We start from the raw sequence: 11,407 nt of genomic DNA on the forward strand, positions 1-11,407 counted from the left end.
TGTCTATCTCCACCTTGAATGCACCCAATGACTTGGCCTCCACAGCTGCTCATGGCAACAAATACCACAGATTTAACGCTCTCTGACTAAATTAATTTCTCTGCATCTCTGTTCTAAAAGGATGCCCTTCAATCCTGAAGTTGTGCCGTCTTGTCCTAGACTAACTTTGCCATATCTAATCTGTTCAGGCCTTTTAACATTCGGAATGTTTCTATGAGATCCCCCCTCATTCTCGTGAACTCCAGGAAATACAGCCCAAGAGCTGCCTGACGTTCCTCATATGGTAACCCTTTCATTCCTGGAGTCATTCTCATGACTCTTCTCTGAATCCTCTCCAAAGTCAGTATATCCTTTCTAAAATAAGGAGCCCAAAACTGCACACAATACTCCAAGTGTGGACTCACAGTGTCTTAAAGAGCCTCAACATTACATCCCTGCTCTTACATTCTGTACCTCTAGAAATGAACGTCAACATTGCATTCGCCTTCATCACCACTGACTCAACCTGGAGGTTAACCTTTAGGATATCCTGCACACGGACTCCAAATGTCCCTTTGCACCTCTGCATTTTGAATTCTCTCCCCATCTAAATAATAGTCTACCCATTTATTTTTTCCACCAACCTGCGTGACCATACACTTTCCAACATTGTATTTCATTTGCCACTTCTTTGCCCATTCCCCTAAACTATCTAAGTCTCTCTGCAGGCTCTTTGCTTCCTCAACACCACCCGCTCCTCCACCTATCTTTATATCATCAGCAAATGTAGCCACAAATCCATTAATCCCATAATCCAAATCATTGACATACATTGTAAAAAGCAGCGGTCCCAACACCGACCCCTGTGGAACTCCGCTGGTAACCGGCAGCCAGCCAGAATAGGATCCCTTTATTCCCACTCTCTGTTTTCTGCCGACCGGCCAATGCTCCACCCATGCTAGTAACTTCCTGTAATTCCATGGGCTCTTATCTTGCTAAGCAGCCTCATGTGCGGCATCTTGTCAAAGGCCTTCTGAAAATCCAAGTACACCACATCTACCGCATCTCCTTCATCTACCCTGCTTGTAATTTCCTCAAAGAATTGCAGTAGGTTTGTCACGGTAGGATTTTCCATTCAGGAAACCATGCTGGCTTTGGCCTATCTTGTCATATGCCTCCAGGTATTCTGTAATCTCACCCCTAATAATCAATTCCAACAACTTCCCTACCATTGATGTCAGGCTAACAGGTCTATAGTTTCCTTTCTGCTGTCTCTCACCCTGCTTTAATAATGGAGTAACATTTGCAATTTTCCAATCATTCGGTACAATGCCAGATTCTATTGATTCTTGAAATATCATTGTTAATGCCTCCGCAATCTCTCCAGCTACTTCTTCAGAACCCAAGGGTGCATTCCATCTGGTCCAGGAGATTTATCCACCCTCAGGCCATTAAGCTTCCTGAGCACCTTCTCAGTCGTAATTTTCACTGCACATACTTCACTTCTCTGACACTCTTGAATGTCCGGTATACTGCAGACGTCTTCCACTGTGAAGACTGATGCAAAATAAGCATTCAGTTCCTCTGCCATCTCTGCATCTCTCATTACAATATCTCCAGCATCATTTTGTATTGGTCTTATATCTACCCTCAACTTTCTTTTACTCTTTATATACTTAAAAAAGCTTTTCGTATCTTTTTTGATATTAATCACTTGATTCCTTTCATAATTCATCTTTTCCTTCCTAATGACTTTCCTAGTTTCCTTCTGAAAGTTTTTAAAAGCTTCCCAATCCTCTATCTTCCCACTAGCTTTGGCTTCATTGTATGCTCTCTCTTTTGCTTTTACTTTGGCTCTGACTTCGCTTGTCAGCCATGATAGTGTCCATCTTTCATTCAAAGATTTTTTCTTATTTGGAATATATCTGTCTTGCACTTCCCTCAGTATTTGAAGAAACTCCAGCCATTGCTGCTCTACCGTCCTTCCTGCTCGTGTCTCTTTCCAGTCAACCTTAGCCAGTTCCCCTCTCATGTCATTGTAATTTCCTTTATTCCACTGAAATACCAACACGTTAGAATTTAGTTTCTCCTTCTCAAATTTAAAGTGAACTCAATCATATTGTGATCACTGTTCCCTAAGGGTTCCTTAACCTTAAGTTCTCTTATCATCTCCGGATCATTGCACAACACTCAATCCAGCACAGCCAATCCCCTAGTGGGCTCAACACCAAGCTGTTCTGAAAGGCCATCCCTTAGACATTCTACAAATTCACTTTCTTGAAGTCCAGTACTGGCCTTGTTTTTCCAATCCACTTTCATGTTAAAATCTCCAACAATTATCATGACATTGCCCTTTTGACACACCTTTTCTATCTCCTGCTATAATTTGTAATCCACATCCCAGCTGCTGTTTGGAGGCCTCTATACAACTGCCATTAGGGTCCTTTTACCCTTGCCATTTCTTAACTCAACCCATAGAAACTCTACACCTTCCAATCCTATGTCATCCCTTTCTAATGATTTAATATTATTTCTTATACACAGGGCCACACCACACCCTCTGCCTACTATCTTTCTGATACACCGTATATACTTGGATGTTCAGCTCCCAATGGCAGCCATCCTTTGGCCAAGTTTCAGAGATGGCCACAGCGTCATATTTGCCAATCTGTAGCTGAATTTCAAGATCGTCCATTTTATTTCTTATGCTGTGTGCATTCAAAAATACACTTTCAGTCCAGTATTTGCTGCTTTCTGTTTTAACTGCACCACGCCTCTGTTGCCCTGAACGTCATCAAACTGGCTGTGATTATGCATCATCTCCTGCCTGTCCTTTCTATCATCTCTGTTGCACACTATCTTTGATTTATTTCTATTTTTCCCTTCCTCAGCCCTATCACTCCGGTTCCCATCCCCTTGCCAAATTAGTTTAAACCCTCCATGACAGCTTTATTAAACCTGCTTGCTAGGATGTTGGACCCCTTTGGGTTCAGGTGTAACCTTCCTTTTTGTACAGGTTGTACCTCCCCCAGAAGAGGCTCCAATGATCCAGGAACCCAAAGCCCTGCTCCCTACACCAGTCTTTCAGTCATCATTAATATGCCTGATCATGCTATTCTTGCGCTCGTTAGCACATGGCACAGGCACCAGTCCTGAAATTATTACCCTGGAGGTCCTGCTTTTTAGCTTCCTACCCAACTCCTCGAATTCTCTCTTCAGGACCTCCTCCCTTTTTCTACCTATATCATTGATACCTACGTGTACCAAGACTTCTGGCTGTTCACCCTCTCCCTTCACTCTGCACCCGATCAGAGTACTCACCCCATACCAGACGGTGATGCAGCCAGTTAGAATGCCCTCCACGGTACATCTGTAGAAATCAGTGAGTTTCTTTGGTGACATACCAAATCTCCTTAAGCTCCCAATGAAACGTAGCCACCATCGTGCCTGCAATGTAACTGCATCGATATGTTGTGTCCAGGTTAGATCCGCAGAGATCTTGACACCCAGGAACTTGAAATTGCTCACTCTTTCCACTTCGGATCCCTCGATGAGGACTGGTGTGCATTCCCTCATCTTACCCTTTCTGAAGTCCACAATCAATTCTTTGGTCTGCTGATATTGAGTGCAAGGTTGTTGCTGCCTCACTATAGGAAGGATGTGGAAGCATTGGAAAGGGTACAGGGGAGATTTACCAGGATGCTGCCTGGTTTAGAGAGTATGGATTATGATCAGAGATTAAGGGAGTTAGGTCTTTTCTCTTTGGAGAGAAGGAGGATGAGAGGAGACATGATAGAGGTGTACAAGATAATAAGAGGAATAGATAGAGTGGATAGCCAGCGCCTCTTCCCCAGGGCACCACTGCTCAATACAAGAGGACATGGCTTTAAGGTAAGGGGTGGGAAGTTCAAGGGGGATATTACAGGAAGGTTTTTTACTCAGAGAGTGGTTGGTGCGTGGAATGCACTGCCTGAGTCAGTGGTGGAGGCAGATACACTAGTGAAGTTTAAGAGACTACTAGACAGGTATATGGAGGAATCTAAGGTGGGGGCTTATATGGGAGGCAGGGTTTGAGGGTCAGCACAACATTGTAGGCCGAAGGGCCTGTACTGTGCTGTACTTTTCAATGTTCTATGTTCTATGTTTTTAACACCACTCAACCAGCTGGGGAGGGTTGTGCCTGTGAATGAGCTGGCTCAGTCGACAATCCTCTGAGAACCTCTTGCAATCCTCTGCATTGGAGCCTCCTTACCAGGTAGTTTTGCACCAGTCAGGACTCTCTCTACCGTACATCTGTAGAAATTTGCAAGAGTCTTTGATGAATCAGGTTTATTATCACTGACATATGTCTGAAATGTCTTTCTTGTTGCAGCAGTACAGTGCAAAACAAAAATAACAATATACATAACACGCTGGTTCCATTGGCTGCATCAGTCTAGGGGAGACAATCTCCAACCCCATCAAACGTGGGAGATTGAAGTACAAGCCCCCCGTCGAATCCCCGTTTGTGTGGATACTGCGTGACTTGTTCCCCCGCTACGAATCAGCACCACGAAAGAACAGACAGCACGCCACATACAGTAAAAGACTTAGCTTTATCATTCTTAATTTGACTAAAGGGTCAGTAAAAGATAAACAAAAAAAAAATAAAAAGGGCCCATTTTAATGAAACAATCTAACATGCAGAAGCTGGAGCTCACGGTTTCCCCTTCGCCGCTCCTCTTTCGATCTCCGCAGGCTTCATCGAATCACAGCCCCCCTCCGGGTGAGTCCTGCGACCTCTGCTCTCTTCTTCCCCAACAAAGCCTCCAGGCCCACCCTTAATGTCCCTCACTGGAGAAACCTCCCCTAAATCCAGCCTTCCTAATTGGATGGGATACAATTCTCCTGACTCTTATCTTCAACAGTAACCCAAACAAGCAGCGTACCAGAGAAAAAAATATGAACCACCTGAACCAGGGCATTACTTATAAATAATGCAAAAGAGAAATAGTATTGTTCATGGGCTTTCGACCCTAAAACTTTTGAGTATGGATCTTTGGACTCCTGTACCTCCTCCATGATAGTAGGAGATTGCATCAGATCAGGTTATCTGTCACCCTCTGCCTTAAATATACCCAGTGACTTGGCCTTCACAGCTGCCTGTGGCAGTGAATTCCACAGATTCACCACTCTCTGGTCTAATGAATTCCCCTTCATCTTGAATGGAAACACCAATGCCCAGGAACAGAAAGGCCCACAGAAAGTGTTAGATGCAGTCCAGTCCATCACAGGTAAAGCCTGCCTTACCACTGAGCTCATCTACAAGGAGCACTGGGACAAGAAAACAATATCCATCATCAAGGACCCTTTTTTATGTATAGTTTTTCATAAGTTTGATTGTAAATCTTTATTTTCCCGCAAGAAGATTAATTTCTAGGTGGTGTACAGAGACAGGTACATACTTTGAAAATAAATTAACTGTGACAACAGTAGTATTGCAGAGTTTGGACTGACCTGAGGTAGTATTGCTGCTCAGTGTAATGCTGGTCCGTCACCAGCTGAGGGAGAGCCTGCGCCATGTATAGTGAAGCTCGGAGTTGACAATGAACGTGGCAGGTTTGGTTTTAATGACTCATGGCACCCGCGTGTTAGTTCTTTACTCAAAGAATTTCTTGCAGATCTGACTCTGAGCTGGGCAACAAGGATGACCTCAGCGGAAGATTCAGTACATCTGTAGTTTCTGTAAGAGATTCCTTTGGCTGATGGACATAGGACATAAGACAAAAGAGCAGGAGTCGGCCCATCGAGTCTGCTCTGCCATTTTATCATGAGCTGATCCATTCTCCCATTTAGTCCCACTCTCCCGCCTTCTCACCATAACCTTTGATGCCCTGGCTACTCAGATACCTATCAATCTCTGCCTTAAATACACCCAATGACTTGGCCTCCACTGCTGCCTGTGGCAACAAATTCCATAGATTCACCACCCTCTGACTAAAAAAATTTCTTCGTATTTCTGTTCTGAAAGAGCGCCCTTCAGTCCTTAAGTCATGCCCTCTCGTACTAGACTCCCCCATCATGGGAAACAACTTTGCCACGTCCACTCTATCCATGCCTTTCAACATTCAATGAGGTCCCCCCTCATTCTTCTAAACTCCAAGGAATACAGTCCAAGAGTGGTCAAACGTTCCTCATATGTTAACCCTCTCATCCCCGGAATCATTCTAGTGAATCTTCTCTGTACCCTCTCCAACGTCAGCACATCCTTTCTTACATAAAGGAGCCCCAAACTTCCCACAGTACTCCAAGTGAGGTCTTACCAGTGCCCTATAGAGCCTCAACATCACATCCCTGCTCCTATACTCTACTCCTCTAGAAATGAATGCCAACATTGCATTCGCCTTCTTCACCACCGACTCAGCCTGGAGAAGAACATTGAGAAGAAGGCGATACTTCATTGGTATGTCACCGGAAACTCCAGCTAATTTCTGTAAATACATGGTGGAAAGCATTCTAACTGCCTGCATCATAATCTGGTGCAAGAACGTAAGAAATAGGAGCAGGAGTCGGCCATCCAGCCCATTGATTCTGCTCTGCCATTCAAAGAAATCGTGGCTGATCTGACCATGGACTCATCTCCACCTTTTCCCCATAACCCTTAATTCCCCTACTATGTAAAAATCTATCCAACCTTGTCTTAAACATATTTACTGAGGTAGTCTTCACTACTTTAGTGGGCAAAGAATTCCACAGATACACCACTTTCTGGGAAAAGCACCTCCCCCGAATCTTGAGGCTTTGTCCTCTACTTCTCGTCTCACCTACCAACGGAAACAACTTTCCTGCCTCTATCTTATCTATCCCTTTCATAATTTTATATGTCTCCATAAAATCTCCTCTCTTCTTCTGAATTCCAGCGAGTATAGTCCCAGGTGACTCAATCTCTCCTCATAGTCGAACCTTCCCCCCCTGCATCTCTGGAATCAATCTGGTGAAGCTCCTCTGCACCATGGAGGCTTCAATGCACAGGATCACGAGAGTCTGCGGAGAGGATTGTAAACTCAGCCAGCTCCATCACGGGCACAACTTTCCCACCACCAAGGACTTCTTCACAAGGCAGTGCCTCAGGAAGGCGGCAACCATTATTAAGGATCCTCACTATCTGTGACGTGCCCTCTTCACCTTACTACCATTGGAGAGCTGGTTCAGGAACCAGAAGGAGCAGCTCCTTCCCTCTGCCATTAGATTTCCGAACGGTCCATGGAAACTAACTTGCCTTTAAATAGAAGAGCAGAATTAGGCCATTTGGCCCATCGAGTCTGCTCCGCTATTTCCTCATGGCTGATCCATTTCCCTCTCGGTCCCAATCTCCTGCCTTCTCCCCGTATCTCTTCATGCCCTGACTAATCAAGAATCTCTCAACCTCTGCCTTAAATATACGCAATGACTTGGCCACAGCCACCTGTAGCAATGAATTCCACTCTCTGGCAAATAAAAGAATTTCAATTTGCACTGAGCTCACGCAGCAGCAGGAGTGCCTGCCCCTAGACAGTGCAGTGGTTGAAGAGCCTGATGGTTGAGGTTAGTAACCGTTCCTGAACGTGGCGGTGTGGGGCCTGAGAGCATGGCCTGGATGGTGGGGGGAGGGTCCTCGATGATGGATGGATCTGCAACTGTCGAAATGCCTTTTAAATGTGATTGTACCCACTTTTACCACTGCTCTGACAGCTCGGTCCATATACCCATCAGCCTCTAAAAACACCTCAGGATCAATGATCAACGTATTTTGTCGTATCCATTCACACGTACTAGGAGTTTGCTGTGGTATGTTGGTCAGCATGCAACACACAGCAAAATAAACAACGTTTAGCGATTACAAACATCAGAGATTCTGCAGGTGCTGGAAAAATTCTTCCAGAGCAACTCACACAAACTGCTGGAGGAACTTTCTTCAGGACTGAAAAGATGCTAGAATAGAAAGATGGGAGGGAGGGAAAGGAGGAGAGCCGGAAGGTGAAAGGTGAAACCAGGTGAGTGGGAAAGGTAAAGGACTGAAGAGGAAGAGGAGAGTGGACCGTGGGAGAAGGGGAATGAGGAGGGGCATCAAGAGGTGATGATAGGCAGGCGAGGAGGAGAAATTTCAACAATTACGAAGAATAAATATAGTGAGATATTAAAGTACAAATATAGAATAAAATGTTCATATATGGATATATATAGGACATAGATGGTAAATGGTAGGGCATTGAAGAATGCAGTAGAACAGAGGGATCTAGGAAAAATGGTGCATAGTTCCCTGAAGGTGGAATCTCATGTGGACAGGGTGGTGAAGAAAGTTTTTGGTATGCTGGCCTTTATAAATCAGAGCATTGAGTATAGGAGTTGGGATGTAATGTTGAAATTGTACAAGGCATCGGTAAGGCCAAATTTGGAGTATTGTGTACAGTTCTGGTCACCGAATTATAGGAAAGATGTCAACAAAATTGAGAGAGTACAGAGAAGACTTACCAGAATGTTACCTGGGTTTCATCTCCTAAGTTATGGAGAAAGGTTGAGTAAATTGGGTCTTTATTCTTTGGAGCGTAGAAGGTAGAGGGGGGACTTGATAGAGGTATTTAAAATTGTGAGCGGGATAGATAGAGTTGACGTGGATAGGCTTTTTCCATTGAGAGTGGGGGAGATTCAAACAAGAGGATATGAGTTGAGAGTTAAAGGGCAAAAGTTTAGGGGTAACATGAGGGGGAACTTCTTTACTCAGCGAGTGGTAGCTGTGTGGAACGAGCTTCCAGCAGAAGTGGTTGATGCAGGTTCGATGTTGTCGTTTAAAGTTAAATTGGATAGCTATATGGACAGGAAAGGAATGGAGGGTTATGGGCTGAGTGCAGGTCGAGGGGACTAGATGAGAGTAAGAATTCGGCACGGACTAGAAGGGCTGAGATGGCCTGTTTCCGTGCTGTAATTGTTATATGGTTATGTGGTTATATACCAGTATCTATTTAAAATGTAAACAGCATTATAAAATGTGATTTAAGTATTTACGGTGCAGTGATGGGGGGGCGTCACAGAGAGAGCGGGGTGGGTTAGCTAACTAGAGTGATTGATCAGATTAACTGTCTGGGGAAGAAACTTTTTGAGATGTTGAGAAGTTTTTAATAGCCCTATAGCACATTCCAGAAGGGAGCTTTTGGAAAAGGCAGTTTGCTGGGTGGGTAGTGTCTGCAATGATTTTTTTTTTCTTTCCTGCCCACTTCTTTGTCTTGGATCACTGCAAGTCCTCCAGTGACGGTAGACTGCAACCAACGAAGTGACCTTTTCCTCTGACCTGGCAGCTCCCTGTAATTTTTGTACTCTGTGCAAGGACACCGCACCAAAACAGACAGTAATGGCCGATGTGATGATGCTCTCTACGGAAGCAGTGTAGAATTCTACTTGCAAGTTGTTAGCAAGGCACTTCTTCTTCGAAATTACTTAGAAGTTTTCATAGATTTGACATACCATCTAAAACTTTGACTAACTTCTATAGATGCGCAGTGTAGGGTATCCTAGCTGGTTGCATCATGGCCTCGAATAGAAACGCCAATGCCCAGGAGAAGGTAGGCCAACAAACATAGAACATAGAACATAGAATAGTACAGCACAGTACAGGCCCTGCGGCCCACAATGTTGTGCTGACCCTCAAACCCTGCCTCCCACATAAGCCCCCACCTTAGATTCCTCCATATACCTGTCTAGTAGTCTCTTAAACTTCACTAGTGTATCTGCCTCCACCACTGACTCAGGCAGTGCATTCCACACACCAACCACTCTCTGAGTAAAAAACCTTCCTCTAATATCCCCCTTGAACTTCCCACCCCTTACCTTAAAGCCATGTCCTCTTGTATTGAGCAGTGGTGCCCTGGGGAAGAGGCGCTGGCTATCCACTCTATCTATTCCTCTTATTATCTTGTACACCTCTATCATGTCTCCTCTCATCCTCCTTCTCTCCAAAGAGTAAAGCCCTAGCTCCCTTAATCTCTGATCATAATCCATACTCTCTAAACCAGGCAGCATCCTGGTAAATCTCCTCTGTACCCTTTCCAATGCTTCCACATCCTTCCTATAGTGAGGCGACCAGAACTGGACACAGTACTCCAAGTGTGGCCTAACCAGAGTTTTATAGAGCTGCATCATTACATCCCGACTCTTAAACTCTATCCCTCGACTTATGAATACTAACACCCCATAAGCTTTCTTAACTACCCTATCTACCTGTGAGGCACAGTGGTAGATGCATGCCTTACCACTGAGCTCACCTGTAAGGAGCTCTGTGACAGGAGAGCAGCATCCATCATCAAGGACCCCACCACCCAGGCCATGCTCTCTTCTCGCTGCCACCACTGGGGGAAAGGTGCAGGAGCCTCAGGTCCCACACCACCAGGTTCAGGAACAGCCGTTACCCTACAACCATCAGGCTCCTGAACCAGTGTGGACAACTTCACTCAACTCAACACTGAACTGATTCGAGAACTTGCTTTGTACAACTCACGTTCTCAGTATTATTTATTTACTTTTTCTATTACTTGCACAGTTTTCATTCTTTTGCACATTGGATGTTTCTCAGTCTTGGTATATGTATAGTTTTTCATAAATTCTACTTTATTTCTTTATTTTCCCATAAATGTCAGCAAGGAAATGAACCTCACGGTAGTACAGTATGTGGTGACATATACATACTTCGGTAGTAAATTTCCTTTGAACTTTGAAAAGCCTGCTTTTATCTGCAAAATACTGTATAAAGTGGGAGAGTAATTTCAATAGAGGAAAAGTACAGTACATTATGCGTGAAGAGCATTTGATGGCTCTGAGCCTGTACCCACTGGAGGTTAGAAGAATGAGGAGGGAACTCATTGAAAACTAACAAATATTGAAAGGTGTAGATAGAGTGAACTTGGAGAGGATGTTTCCTGTAGGACCAGAGAGCACAGACTCAGAACAGAGGACTGTCTGTTCGTAACAGGGATGAAGAGGAATTTCTTTAGTCAGTGGAATTCATCTGGAGCAAATCTGTGGAAGTCATTGCCACAGATGGCTGTGGAGGACAAGTTATTGGGTATACTTAAAGCAGAGATTGATAGATTCTTGATTAGTAAAGGCATCAAAGGTTACAGGGAGAAGGCAGGAGAATGGGGTTGAAAGCAATAATAAATCATCCATAGTCATAGTCATAGTCATACTTTATTGATCCCGGGGGAAATTAGTTTTCGTTACAGTTCCACCATAAATAATTAAATAGTAATAAAACCATAAATAGTTAAATAGTAATATGTAAATTATGCCAGTAAATAAGTCCAGGACCAGCCTATTGGCTCAGGATGTCTGACCCTCCAAGGGAGGAGTTGTAATGTCTGATGGCCACAGGCAGGAATGACCTCCTATGATGCTCTGTGTTGCATCCATGATCGAATGG

Source organism: Mobula hypostoma, chromosome 4, assembly GCF_963921235.1.
Source record: "Mobula hypostoma chromosome 4, sMobHyp1.1, whole genome shotgun sequence".
NCBI classification, from domain to species: Eukaryota; Metazoa; Chordata; class Chondrichthyes; order Myliobatiformes; family Myliobatidae; genus Mobula; species Mobula hypostoma.